This window comes from Lonchura striata, chromosome 10 (assembly GCF_050655825.1).
Source record: "Lonchura striata isolate lonStrDom1 chromosome 10, ASM5065582v1, whole genome shotgun sequence".
NCBI lineage: Eukaryota > Metazoa > Chordata > Aves > Passeriformes > Estrildidae > Lonchura > Lonchura striata.
In genome coordinates, this window is record NC_140712.1 from 3,647,857 (window position 1) to 3,662,530 (window position 14,674).

At 49.1% G+C, this 14,674-nt stretch overlaps 1 long non-coding RNA gene across 1 annotated transcript; it reads left to right on the top strand.

Annotated features, from left to right (window-relative positions):
- Positions 1-11,220: 11,220 nt before the first annotated feature.
- On the top strand, positions 11,221-14,001 carry LOC146766485 (uncharacterized). The gene is made up of 2 exons (XR_014957557.1): positions 11,221-12,312; positions 13,257-14,001. It is a non-coding gene; the product is annotated as an uncharacterized LOC146766485 (long non-coding RNA).
- Positions 14,002-14,674: the final 673 nt, after the last annotated feature.

Here is a 14,674-nt window from a genome sequence, read left to right on the forward strand (position 1 = left end):
GGAGACATTTTCTGTATTTATATTTTATCTAGTGCAAACCATATACTTTTTTCCCTTTGTTAGAAGTTAGAAATTTTGTTATTGACTTTAATAGCTGACTTTTCACTTTTAAAATGATGACAAGTGGCAGAATGTCAGTGAAAATCTCTGCAACTGCAATTTGCTTATGATAAATCGATGTTCTATGTGTACCTCAGTGGATATTCTTTGAATCATACCAGTTTATCTTAAAGCAATGCAAGAATAATTACTCGAATATTAAGAAAAGACATGTTAATGCACATACTAGGACTTCTTTAGGACAATGATTTACTAAAATATGAATATCAATCTAATATCGATATCCAACTGAGATGGACAAAAACTCTCTATGGGTTTAAAGTTAGAAAGTGTATGTTTATTGAGACAGCCGGGCAGTACCTGGGATAATTCCCTAATGCACACTGCAAAAATCACAGGTATTACAAAGCTTTTCTATTTACAGAAGTCTTGAATACACAAAATATGAATGCATATTCATATCCCTGTCACTTCCTCTGATCTGCTTCACATGCTGATTGGCAAAAAGGCAATTAAGCATGTGTAGTTCTGTTCCCTGAAATGAGTCTGGGGTCCATTTTGGGGAGGGGTTTCCAAAATGAGGAAGTAAAATAAGTCTTCCTCGTTCTGACCTTTCTGCCTTTCCCATGCACACGTGACAAATGAATCCTTGCCGTTTTCCTGTGCTTAATGGATTCCTAAAGTATGGGAAGTCTGCAACTGTTTTTGTGTCCCTGAAATCTGTTTATCACATTCTGTTTCACATGATAAGCACAGCTACCCAAGCATAAAGCTGGCAAGCAATGAGTTAATAGATCCTGGATATCTTATCTAAGATCCAACTACTGTTAACTATGAACAAAGCCCATTTATCTACTTTCGATAAGTCAGCAACATCTAATTTAACTATCATCTTAACTTTCCTAAAATTCTTAATTCTTCAAAATTAATGTCTCACCGGGATTGGGGACAGGGAATGGGAATGGGGACAGGGAATGGGAATGGGGACAGGGAATGGGGAATGGGAATGGAGACAGGGACTGGGAGTGGTGACAGAGACAGGGAATGGGGACAGGGACCAGGAATGGGGACAGGGAATAGGACTGGGACAGGGACAGGGACAGGGAATACGGTACAAGGATCAAGAATGGGGTCCGGATTGGGATGGGAGCAGGACGGGAACGGGACGGGGGGACACGGGAACAGGCAGGGGCAAGGGGAGTATGGAAGGGGAGTAAGGAATGGGGCAGCCGCTGCAGGGCGACAAGGCGTTGGGATGGGGCACATGGGGACTCTTCCAGGGCAGGGGATCCTTGACCAGCTGCCCAGAACCTCCACCAGGGCAACTGGTGCCGCTCAGCCTGGGGTGCCCAAAGCCCTGAGCAACTCCCAGGTCCCTCCCAGGAACCCCCAAGTCCTTCAAACCCAGCATCCCCCATATCCCCTGCAAGACCCCCCCTCCATGTCCCTATCCTTGTCTTAGCTCAACATCTTTATTTTTGCCTGCTTTTAAGAGTTTTGAAAGGGCAAAGAGAAATGAAAAGAAAATCCAGGCCACGGGGAGCCAGGAGGATGTGGAGCCCCTCCAGCCGGGTGTCTTCCCAACATGGATCAGCAGTACCACAGGTCACCAGGGCTCTGCCCACTGGGGCTCACTGGGGATCATCCAGCACGGATCCTCCCATGGGGGATGGAGCTGGAGCAGTGCACGGAGCTCTTCCCACACTGGGGCACTCGCAGGGCTGCCCTTCGTCTATGCCGGGCCAGGGGGACAGGCCGTGCCCCCTGTCCCCTGCTGCTGGGCCAGGGGTGTTATGGACAAATTCAATTGGGGAGGCTAATTATAGATAAATCAATTAACAAGAATTTATTAAGCAAGTGGTATTAAGCAAATGAACAGTGCTGGGTGGCCAGGGAGCCTCTGCTCTGCCACGGCGCACCTTCCCCCTTTTACCTTTTTGTTTTTATAGTCCCTTTTTATTTCCTGTTGACGCATTTTCTCTCGATGCACTCTGCGTCGGAGCAATTGGTTCCTGGGGGGTCTTTTGTTCTGCCCTTGGTGGTCATAGGAATGAAGGCTCCTCCTCTTCCTTGCAGATTGTCCTTGGCCTAAAAGTTAACTTGTATATAATTAGTTACACAGTCTTCTATGCTAATTGCATTCCCTACTCAGTTCAGATTCTTATCTCCTATATCGCTCGTTTTGATGAGCAAAACAATTTTTATTTATTACAATTCCCCCTTTTTCTCTTTACCAATTTGTTCATTAAAACGCTTTAACTCTTGGTAGCTTAAGACCAGGGTTTCATCTACTTCTAAGTCCCTGGGCAATGTTTCCTACCTATCTCTAATAAGTGTTAGATGAGCTGCCTCTAATCTTCCTTTTACAATGTCTATGATTTTATTAAAAATGTAAGGTCTGAAAGTTAAACTTAGTAACAACAATATTACGGGACCTGCAATCTCCCTTATACAGAATTTCTCCTTGAGTGCCATACCCTGGAGTTTTGCACCCCTCAGGGTACCATGAGGTATTTAAACATTTATCTTGATGGGTGACAGCCAAGGCGGTTGCTATGGTTTCACAGCCCCAATACCCACACAGATATTCCCCGGGATAATGACAATATCCCCTCCAAGGATTGGAACTAGGACGCCAATAGGTAGCCCGGAGTTCAGGTTTACTCCATCTCCACATAGAGTCTGCCAAGTCTTTGTTAGTAACAAAAAAAATGGGAGCTACAGTGGTGGCATTATGCTTAACAACTTTCCCTTGGTCTATTTTGGTCAGAGTCCAATTAAATGGCTGGTGTGCATAGTCCCCTTGACCAGGCCAGGTACAACATATAACTAATATGCACAGAATTTGCCAGCAAGGGTGGAGTCCAAACTGCCCCAGGGTTTGATTATCATTATCTCCCCATTCCCAGTGTTTGTTTTGACATGTTATTGCCGGGCTCACCTTTACCCTTGGGAGATCAGTATCCTTGAGGCAGTTCTTGAAATACTTTGAATTGTCCCAGTCTGAGGGCTCTTTCCTCCACCGCTTCTCATCCCTCTGCCTCGCTCGCCGACTCGGTTGCTCTGAGCCGCGAGGCGCACCATCTTCTCGGAGCAAGGATATTCTTCAAGAGGACCCAAACTCTGTTTTTGCTGCCTCTTTTTGAATGATTTCCAGTTTTTATCCTTCACTTGTGGTGAGTCACACTGAATCCCAGGTAAAGTTTTCCAGCAATTCCCTTTTATAATTTGAACAATTAAGGGAATTGGTTCATTGGAGTGGAAACAACAATTTTCAGGTCTGGCCCCCTTAGTAAACACCTCCCATCACTCTTGGGATTCCCTTGGTAGGGTCCCGTTCTCTTCTCCAATCCTTAGGACTGACTTTGTCAGTTCTCTTTCTAACTGATAACACCCTTAACAAATACCCCTAGGAGGAGTGCCTCTGTAACTATGGACCCACCACCGTTCCTGGCAAATTTTACAAATATAGCATACAAAAGGGTAACAATCACAATCCTTATTTGTACAATATACTCTAAAATCATTAGTTATAGGATATCCATAGTCCAATATCTCACTCTACCAGCTGGTTCGTACAATTTTTACTGAGTCCATTCAGTCCATTTAAATGTGACCTTAAGGTCCCCGGGCTGGCTGGTTATTCTCCAGGGCTCTTAGGCAGCAGCAGGAATCGCTCCCTTTATTTGGCTCGTATGGGTCCACCCCTTCTCGGCGGTTCTGACTGCAGTTTCTGTAGTGAGTAAAACAGCATAGGGGGCTTCCCAATTTGGGGTTAGTGAGGTTTCTTTCTAGGTTTCTTATTAAAACCTTATCACCTGGATTTATATTGTGGATTGCTAGGTCTAAAGGAGGTTGTTGCACTAGTAACCCAGCTCTTCTAAGGCCTTCCTGAGCCTTCATAAGTTGCATGACATATTGGTTAATTTGTTGATTACTTATTTCAGGGTGATCTATAGGAGAATCCATGTCATAAGGCATCCCATAAAGCATTTCAAATGGAGAAATTCCAATATCGGTTCTGGGCAGAGTTCTTATATTTAACAAGGCTAAAGGTAAACATTTTACCCAAGATAACTGTGTTTTATACATCAATTTAGTTAGTTGTTTCGTAATTTTCCCATTTACCCTTTTCACTTTACCTGAGCTTTGTGGATGCTGGGGAGTATGATATTGCCACTTTGTTCCTAGAGCTGTAACTGCTTCTTTAATTATTTTGGAGGCATAGTGTGGCCCTCTGTCTGAGTCTAGTACTTCTGCTAGTCTGTAGCAGGGGCTTATCTCTTCTAATAGTATTTTTACTACTGTTTGTGTACTTGCCCTGGAGGTAGGGAATGCCTCTACAAAGTGAGTCAAGTGATCTATTATCACCAATAAATGTTTATACCTTCCTACTTCAGGCAAATCAGTAAAATAGATTTGAATGTGGGAAAACGGTCTATGTGCCAATTCCCGCCCCCCCCATTTCCCACACCACTCAGGATTTCTCACACCTGGGTCTACTCCTGGGTCAGGGGTCTCTTCAGCCCCGCTAGAAATCTCAGCCCTCATTCTAGAGAGACTGCAGACTGTATAGAGAAAGTTACCAGATTAAACACCAGGAAGATGGTCTCTTTAACAGTCAGGGGAAACGGAACATTCTCTAATAGGGAGCTAAGAGATTCTGAGGAGAAGAAGGAAAGCAAAGGCTGAAAAGCCTCGTCCCCTGCTTCCCCTCTAATAAACTGGCTGCACAACCATGACTAAGAGCCATGCATTCCTGGAACAGACTTCAGCACCTTTATAAACCCTCTGCAAGCCATTACACCCATGCCCAGCCCGATGGATATTCTGGTTAGTGCCCTTCTACTGCAAAAACTACGTATTAGGGACAATACCAGAGCTATTCCTGAATAAGAAAATAAACCTAGGGACCATAGAGGGATTAAGATCTCAAAAAAATTTAGGGACCAGAAACACATACAGGCCTCCACTCTAAAAGACACTCTGAATTCAATCAACAAAGCCAGTAACTGCTCCATACTAACACAAAGTAATTGGAACCAAAATATGATTAGAATGGGGTTTGTTTTTTCACTCTCTCCAGCCACGAAATGGGCAGCAAAATATTTGTCCTCGTTTAGGGCAAATCTGGGGAAAAACCTCTGGAAGGAGCCCCCAGAAAACAATCCCCCACAGCCCCTCCCCACCCACCTGAATCAGGAAGAATTTTCTCTGAGAGAAGTGTAAAATAACCTGTTTATTTAACAAACAAAACCCTTCCCAGCACTAAAAAAATTAACAACACCAGATGACAACAAAACTCTTTCACCACTCTGCAGAGATGACAAATCCAGAAAGTCTCTCCTGGGAGTGGTCGCCCGGGTCTGGGTGCTGGGGATTGCTCTGGGCACTGGGGATGGCTGCTGCAGATCACAGAGCGCAGGCTCTCGGTGCTTCTCGGTGTTTAGAGGGTCCCAGTCCAGAGCAGGTTGGATGGTATTCAGGAAAGGGAAAGGGAAAAGAAACAGTCCAGGGAAAGAATTGGACTGCTTAGCTAAACTAATTTAAAAAGCAAAGGCAAAAGCAAAAGCAAGCAAAAAAGCAAAGCAAAGCAAGCAAAAGCCAGCAAGCAAAAGAAAGCAAGTCAGTCAACACTGGCCTCTTCTAGACAGCAGACCATGGGGGCAGGTGAGCCGGCCGATAACAAGGCAAAACAAACCTTCACTTTCTGAGTCAGTTCTGAAAGCAAAGAACATAATATCAAACATAAACAGAACACACGATTGGAGATACAAACACCATAATGTCACCCTTGGACATTCCACCCCTTACCTCCATATCTTCAACATCATGTAAAAACTCCATCAAGTAAAAACTTCCATCTTTCACTTACTCATACACATTTCCTTCTATTTCACTTGCTCAAACCTTTGAGCCTTACACATTTCCTTCTGTCTCATGTCTGTGTGTTTTCGTGTACAGACACTGGCAGTAAAATCCAGCAAATAGTGATATTTGCACGAGTCTCACCCCACAGTCAGATCCCCCTGAGGTACACATCGTGTTGCTCCATCTCTCTGCATTATCCACCATGTACAACCTGGTCCCTGAGCAAAGACAATCCCACAAATGGGTTTTTCTTACTTGAGGCAGAATTGATCCACACTGATTTCCCTAACAAACCTCTGACATGTGCCACTGGGACTTTATCTCCATCTACTATATTCAGGGGCTCAGACTGGGCAGGACCTGCTCGATTGGTGGAACCTCGGCTGTTAACTAACCAGGTGGCCTTTGCTAAATGCTGCTCCCAATTTTTGAAAGAACCCCCACCCAATGCTTTTAAGATTGTTTTTAACAGTCCATTGTGCCTCTCCACTTTGCCTGCAGCTGGTGCATGGTTTGGGATGTGGCACGCCCACTCAATGCCATGTTCCCTAGCCCAGGTGTTGATAAGGCTGTTCTTGAAATGAGTCCCATTTTCTGATTCAATCCTCTCAGGGGTACCATGCCTCCAAAGGACCTGCTTCTTAAGGCCCAGGATGGTGTTACGGGCTATAGCATGAGACACAGGGTAGCTTTCCAACCATCCAGTGGTGGCTTCTACCATGGTCAGCACGTAGCGCTTGCCTTGGCGTGTCTGGGGCAGTGTGATATAGTCAATCTGCCAGGCCTCCCCATACTTGTCCTTGGACCACCGCCCACCATACCACAGAGGATTCACCCGCTTGGCCTGTTTGATGGCAGCACACGTCTCACAGTCATGGATCACCTGAGAAACACTGTCCATGGTTAGATCCACCCCTCGGTCTCGTGCCCGCTTGTAGGTGGCATCTCTGCCCTGATGGCCTGAGGTATCATGGGCCCATCGAGGCAGGAACAACTCCCCCTTATGGTGCCAGTCTAAGTCTATTTTTGACACCTCTATTCCTGCTGCCTGATCTACCTGCTCATTGTTTTGGTGCTCCTCATTAGCCCGACTTTTGGGGACATGGGCATCTACATGATGGACTTTCACTGTTAGTTTATCCACCCGAGAGGCAATGTCTTTCCATATATCAGCAGCCCAGATTGGTTTTCCTCTACGTTGCCAGTTGGCCTTTCTCCACCTTCCCAGCCAGATCCACAGAGCATTGGCTACCATCCACGAATCAGTATAAAGGTAGAGCTTTGGCCACTTCTCCCTTTCAGCAATGTCTAGAGCCAGCTGAACGGCCTTGAGCTCAGCAAGTTGGCTCGATTCACTTTCTCCTTCAGTAGCTTGTGCAACTTGGCGTGTGGTGCTCCATATGGCTGCTTTCCACTTCCGGTTCATCCCTAACATGCGACAGGAACCGTCAGTGAAAAGAGCGTAGCAGGTCTCCTCTACTGGTAGTTGGTTGTATGGTGGAGCTTCTTCAGCCTGTGTCACTTCTCCCTGCTCTTTTTTGTTAGTGAGGCCAAAGTTTTCACTTTCCGTCCAGTCTGTAATTATCTCCAAAATCCCAGGGTGATTCGGGTTTCCAATACGGCATGCTGTGTGATGAGGGCAATCCACTCGCTCCATGTGGCGTCAGTGGCATGGTGGGTGGAGGGAACCTTTGCTTTGAACATCCACCCCAGCACCGGCAGTCAGGGTGCCAGGAGGAGTTGTGCTTCTGTGCCAATCACCTCTGAGGCAGCTTGAACTCCTTCATAGGAAGCCAAGATTCCCTTCTCTGTTGGGATGTAGCTGGCTTCAGACCATCTGTAACTTTGGATCCAGAATCCCAATGGTGGGCCTCGAGTCTCCCCAGGCACCTTCTGCCAAAGGCTCCAGGACAGACCATTGTTCCCAGATGCAGAGTAGAGCACATTCCTCAACTCTGGTCCTGTCCTGACTGGGCCAAGGGCCACAGCATGAGCGATCTCCTGCTTGATCTGGGTGAAGGCTTGTTGCTGCTCAAGGCCCCAGTGGAAATCATTCTTCTTTCGGGTAACCAGATAAAGAGGGCTCACAATCTGGCTATACTCGGGAATATGCATTCTCCAGAAACCTATGGCACCTAGGAAAGCTTGTGTTTCCTTTTTGCTGGTTGGTGGGGACATAGCCCTGATCTTGTTGATGACCTCAGTGGGAATCTGGTGCCATCCGTCATGCCATTTCAGTCCCAGGAACTGGATCTCTTCAGCAGGTCCATTGACTTTGCTTTTCTTGATGGCGAAGCTTCTAGTAGTATCTGGATGATCTTCTCACCTGTCTCAAACACTTCCATTGCCGTGTTCCCCCACACAATGATGCCATTTATGTACTGCAGGTGTTCTGGAGCCTCACCCTTTTCCAGTGCAGCCTGGATCAGTCCATGGCAGATGGTGGGGCTCTGCTTCCACACCTGGAGCAGTCAGTTCCAGGAGTACTGCACACCCTTCCGGGTGAAAGGAAACTGAGGCCTGCATTCTACTGCCAGAGGAATGGAGAAAAATGCATTAGCAATGTCAGCAGGGGCGTACCACTTTGCTGCCTTGGACTCCAGCTCGTACTGGAGTTCCAGCATGTCCAGCACAGCAGCGCTCAGCGGTGGAGTCACTTCATTCAAGCCACAATAATCCACAGTCAATCTCCATTCTCCATCAGACATGTGCACAGGCCAGATGGGGCTGTGGAAGGGTGAGTGGGCCTTACTGACCACCCCTTGGCTCTCCAGCTCACAGATCATTCTGTGGATGGGGATCAAAGCACCTTGATTTGTCTGATACTGCCGGTTGTGCACTGTTGAGGTGGCAATTGGTACTCATTGCTCTTCCACCCTCAGGAGTCCTACTGCAGATGGGTTCTCAGACAGTCCAGGCAAGGTGTTCAATTGCTTAATGTCCTCTGCCTCTGCAGCAGCTATGCCAAAAGCCCACCTGAGTCCCTTTGGGTCTCTGTAACAGCCGTTCTGGAGGAAGTCTATGCCCAGAACACACGGGGCCTCTGGGCCGGTCACAATGGGTGTTTCTGCTGCTCATTCCCAGCCAGGCTCACCTCAGCTCCCAACAGGGTCAATTGCTGCGATCCCCCCGTCACCCCAGCAATGGAAACAGGTTCTGCCCCACATGTCCCGATGGCATTGGGGTACACTGCGCACCAGTGTCACCTAAGGCTTCAAATTTCTGTGGCTCTGATGTGCCAGGCCATCGGATCCACACCATCCAGAAGATCCAGTTTTCCAGTGCTTCTCCCTGGCTAGAGACAGGGCCCCTCTAACCCTGGTTATTGTTTCTTTCCTAGGCATACATGGTAGAGGTATTTTAAAGGTGATCTGACAAATCATACTCAGCAGCTCAGTCATGGGAGGCTGAGGCTACCTTCACTTTACTGGAATTCCCTCGGTCAGTGCTTCCCTCCTTGAGCTGACACACCCACGCTGCCAGGACAGAAATGGGTTTCCCATCCCACCTTCCCATGTCTTCCCCATGGTCACGCAGAAAGAACCCCAGGCCAGCCCGTGGGGCATACCCTCTCTCTCTGGCTGGGGAACATTGGGCTCTGACTTTGGGGCCTGTGACTCGCACTGGGGCAATGTGGGAACTGTTCCTCCTCACCTCCTCCCTCATCTCCCTCATGTCCTCTTTGAGTTCCTTGCCCACAGCAGAGCCATGAGCCTGCACTGGGCCATGGATCATACTCTCACAATTTCTCAGCTGTTGGCAGCAGAGCCCACTGTCTCTCGGCTGTTATCAGCATTAATCGTGGCAATGAAGGTGGTGTACTGAGATGGCCCCAGCCTTGCCAGACTCAACAGCATTTTCCCTGTGCCCCTGACCTTGTCGGGGTCATTATCATGCTGTCCATCCCTCCCAAAGAGTACCTCCAATGCTGCCATTTCCTTCAGCTGTTGGTCCCTTCCTCAAGGGTTTTCCATCATGTTCTGTGCTGGTGCTCCTGCATTCTCACCCTGTGAACAAACCTCTCTCTGGCACTCATTAAAATCCACTCCCAGAGGGAAAGGGACCCTGGCTCCCTTACAAAAATCTGATTCATACCTGAGCCGTGGGTCAAGGGTCCCATATTCCTTGCCTCACCACCATCCAGCTGGACACCTGTACCCATGAGGTCTCAGACTTGAAGCAGTCAGGTTGTATAAGCCTCACGTCTCTGACGTACAATGTCCTTGTGCAGGTTACGGAGACTTTTGTACATCAGGGACTCGGTGATGATCGCAACCTCTGGTTCCCCTGTGGGTTGTGAGGGCCTTCCCTTATCTGGGTGCTCTGATTCCATCTTAGACCTCCTTGTTTCTACAGGGGCGACTGCTGCTGGCTGTGGCTGCCTTTGTGGCTCAGCTGGAACCTGGACAGTTCTAACATCTGTGGGTTCCACTGCTGCCCCATCAGACTCTCCTTTTTCGAGGCAGGGGGAGGGCTTCTCACCAGCTGGGGAAATGCACTCCTTCAGCATCTCCTGCATCTCCCTCAGCAGACCCCACCCAGTCTGGGTGGTTCATATCTGGGGTGGCTGTGGGGCAGGGTCAGGCTCTGGGGCAGCAGCATCCCTGGTCTCTGGGGCCGTGTCAGGTTCTGGGCTGGGTGTCAGGGTGGTTATCCAGGTTAATCTTCCCTTGTCTCTCAGTGCCAAATAGAACAGGGCTAACAGCAACACAGCCCCTGTATGATATCATTGGTATTTGGAGTGGATCTGAGCCCTTCACAAACTGGTGGGGCAGCCCCAAAGAGATGGTTAAAGGCTTGGGAGAAAATTTCCCCCGGTGTCATTTCCTCACAGTAGGTGCCACTACTAAAGTAACCCCAAAAGCACACAGTTAGTGTGTGATAGCTGTGAATCCATGTGCCTGCTTCCCAGAGGAAGTTAAAGATCCTGAATTCTTCCCCTTATTCACCCATAAAACAAACCGAAGAACAGCCACAGCAGCCTTGGCTGTAGGAGCCGTGTTTAGATCAGGGCCTGCAAATGGAGAAATGCAGCCACGGTTCTGTGCCACCCAAACCAGGGCAGGCTGGAGCACAGGGTGCCGCTTAACGAGGTTTCTGTAGCAGCACACAAAAATCAAAAATTGGATTACTCAAGAACTGTTATTCCCTTTTTTGTTTCTTTGCCTTCGAGCTACACTTTGGGTGCCAAAATCTGTCTTGGTTTGCAAAGACAGGAGTCTGCTAAGGAAGGCAGGAGCCTCCCTGAAATGGGGAAAAAATAAATGTAGAATCCTCTCCCTGTAAATTGCTATAAATTTGAAGTTAAGGGCGACTCTCAGGCAAAAATATGGGAGCAGGAAAAACAGTTCTTTATTAGGGAAGAAAACTAAAAGATAAAATAAACAATGCAGTGAACCAACCTCTAACAGATGGCAATTGAATACATCTTGCCTTGCAGTCTAGGACAACAACTTATTCAGCATGAATCACATCCATTTACCACATGCCCCTTACCGACAGATATTGCCCACCTGGGGCTGACATGCCAAAAGTTTTTTAAAAAATTATGCATTTTTTCATAATTAAAATTTAATTAAATCTTAATAAACGAATACAATTAATTAATTTTAGCTTAATAACAATTAAAATTTAATTTTGCTTATGCATAAAAATATTATTAAATCTTTTATTATTTCATTTTAATGCTTCTATAAAAAAATCTCTATATGTGTTTTCTAACTAAAAACTTATTGGTCATTGGTTCTAAGTAACACAATTCCCTTCATTAATTCATTGACCACTCTTGGCTATTGATTTTGCCCTCTTTATTCTAATTTTTGTTTATTTGTATTATTTTTGTCATAATTTCTTATCATTTTCACAGGCAGGGTAAAAGCGGCCACTTTGGGGCCCACGGAGACATTTCTGGGCAGATTTGGGGCAGTTTTGTGTCTGGGGAGGGAATTCAGAGAGAACTTGAGGGTCTGGGGACCCCTGGGGGAGCCGGGCGGGCGCTTGGAGGGGCACTCAGGGATCCTGAGGGGCAGTTCGGGGTCCGGGGGAGCACTCGGGGGTCCGGGGCCCTGGAGGTCAGCGAGAGGAATTTGGGGCCCTTCGGGGTCCGGGGGAGCACTCGGGGGGCTCGGGCGGGGCTCGCTGGGCGCGGGGGCTGATGGGAGTTGTAGGCGCGGGTACAATGCGGTGTAACGGGGCCGCGGAGCATCACGGGAGTTCTAGGCGCAGCTACAGCTGCTCTCGGTGGGGCGCGGGGCATGACGGGAGATGAAGTCACGGCTGGAACAGCGCTGCCCGTGCGCCGCGGAGCATGACGGGAGCTGTATCCCGGAAGTGGCTCGGACGCGGCGTTTGGGGTCCGGGAAGGCCTCGGGAGACACTTTTGTATGGGGCAGATTGGGGCGGATACTGGAGGGGGGGAGGGTGTCTTTGTAGAGCGCGGGGCATGCCGGGCGTTGTAGTCCCGGCCCCAATGGGGCTCTATTGGGCTGCGGGGCATTATGGGAGTTGTAAGCAAAAAGAATAGACGCCGCTGACTCCAGGCACCGCCCCCAAAGCCATGATCCCTGACGCTGATTGGTTGGGAGCTGTGATGGGCGGGAGCCTCGGCAAATGGGAGGTGGCAGAGGCGGGAACGGCCATTCAACCCCTCCAATTCCTCCCAGCACAGCCCAGTTCATCCCCAGTACAGCCCAGTACAGCCCCAGTGCCCCTCCAGTCCCTCCCAGTACAGCCCAGTTCATCCCAAGCACAGCCCAGTACAGCCCCAGTGCCCCTCCAGTCCCTCCCAGTACAGCCCAGTTCATCCCCAGTACAGCCCAGTACAGCCCCTGTGCCCCTCCAGTCCCTCCCAGCACAGCCCAGTCCCTCCCAATACACCTGAGTTCATTCCCAGGCCCTCCCAGTCCCCCCAGTGCCATCCATATCCCGCTCCAGTGTCCCCCAGTCTTCCCCACAGCGTTCCCGCCCATTGCGTGGCAGCGGCGCAGACGGAATGTCCTGCGGCCCAAACCTCCTGCTCCTGCCACACAGCGCCAGCCTTCTCCCCTCCTCCTCCTCTCCCAGCACGGCACAAATTCCAGCTTGGAGGAGGCTTCCCCAGAGAGGGCTCCGGCTCCTGTCTCAGCCCGAGTGTCCCTGCAGAGGAACAGGGCATCTTTCAGGCACTTCCACAAGCTCAGGGTTCCCATTTCATGGGGAATCTGAGATGAAAATGGCCTTTTTCAGAAAGACAAATGTAGAGGAGATGGATTAGAAATTATTTGGGAAAAGTGACCCTTCTTCCAGACAAAGTTCACCAAGTCATTGCCTGCATTTCTCCTTTTCAGGTTCTTACAGTCATCTCCTGAAAGGTCCAGATTGTTCTGGTGCTTTTCATGAACTGATTGAACTCTTGATATATATCAGTGCATGAGATGTGGAAGCTTCTAAAATGAACACAGAAACAAACTCCCTCTGTCAGCCCATTTTCATCTTCTACATCACTTTCAAGCTGTCCATAGGGATGTTGGAATCATTATCACAGAGCTCCCCATTTCTGGCTGCAGGCTCTGGAGATTCGTTCTCTGCATTCAGTCAGGCTTGCATTCCCTGACAATTCCTGGTAGCCCATCATGGTTTCTTAGGGCAGAACAATAACAGTGAGAATCTCACCAATGGCCCAACTGCCCAGCCCACAAGGAAAAGAAAGAACAAGTTGTAAAATTCTTCAACTATTTGTCCCACTTTTCTGCAAGAGTCGAGCTGCACACACGGTGTGGAAAGCCAAGAGAAGCTGCAGCTGGTGGCACATCTTGTGACAGAAGCTGCTCAAAGCTTCCTTGTCCTCCAGCAAAGGTTCTTGGAAACAGCAAACAGGACTGTGGAGAAGATTCTAGGAAAACGGAAACAGCTTTTAAGAAATGAAATGAAAATGGAAAGAAACAATCCAAGATGTTTTTCTCTGTTTATTTTTAGGCTACCCTTTTCTATCTTTCACTACTTCTCCTTCCCACTAATTGCAAATGGATCTCACTTCTAAGATCCACGACTTGGCAAGTTTTAGACAGTGTAAAATACCATGAGCTTCACACAGTTTGCCTTCCCCTGTTTTTTTTGTTTTTTTTTTTCTTTTTTTGGATATCAGTGCTGGGGACTAAGTGCAGTTCTTGGGTCAGGTACAAATTCAGCATTGAGGGAATGTGCTCCAAGAGTGTCTGACCCTCAGCAGGGACAATGAACAGCAGTGACCGAGGGGATTCCTGTGCCCCTGAGCAGGAGTCCAGACTCTGGGTCTGGGCAGGACACGGCAAAGTTCCCGTGTTTGGACAGGCTCAGGGGCTGCCCCGGGGAGCGCGGGGCTGGGCGCGGGGGCGAGCGGGCAGCGGACACACGGACACGGGGACACATGGACACAGGGACACATGGACACAGGGACACATGGACACGGAGCTTCAGCTGCAGCGGCAGCAGCGGCAGCGAAAGCAGCGAAAGCAGCGAAAGCAGCGAAAGCAGCGAAAGCATCCGGCACCGGGGCGAGCTGGTGATGAGCCGGGCCAGCGGCAGAAGCCGGGCCGTGCCGGGCGGGGCTGAGCTGGGGCCCGGCAGGGTGGGAGCTGCCAGGACGCCTGGAGGGAGAGCGGGCGTGGGGCCAGCGCAGGGCGCAGAGCATCCCGGGCTGGCTGAGGGGTTCCCGACCCCCGGCACGGCATCAGCCCCACTGACGGCATCGTGCTCCTCCCGCAGCCCCACGGCACCAGCGCAGCCC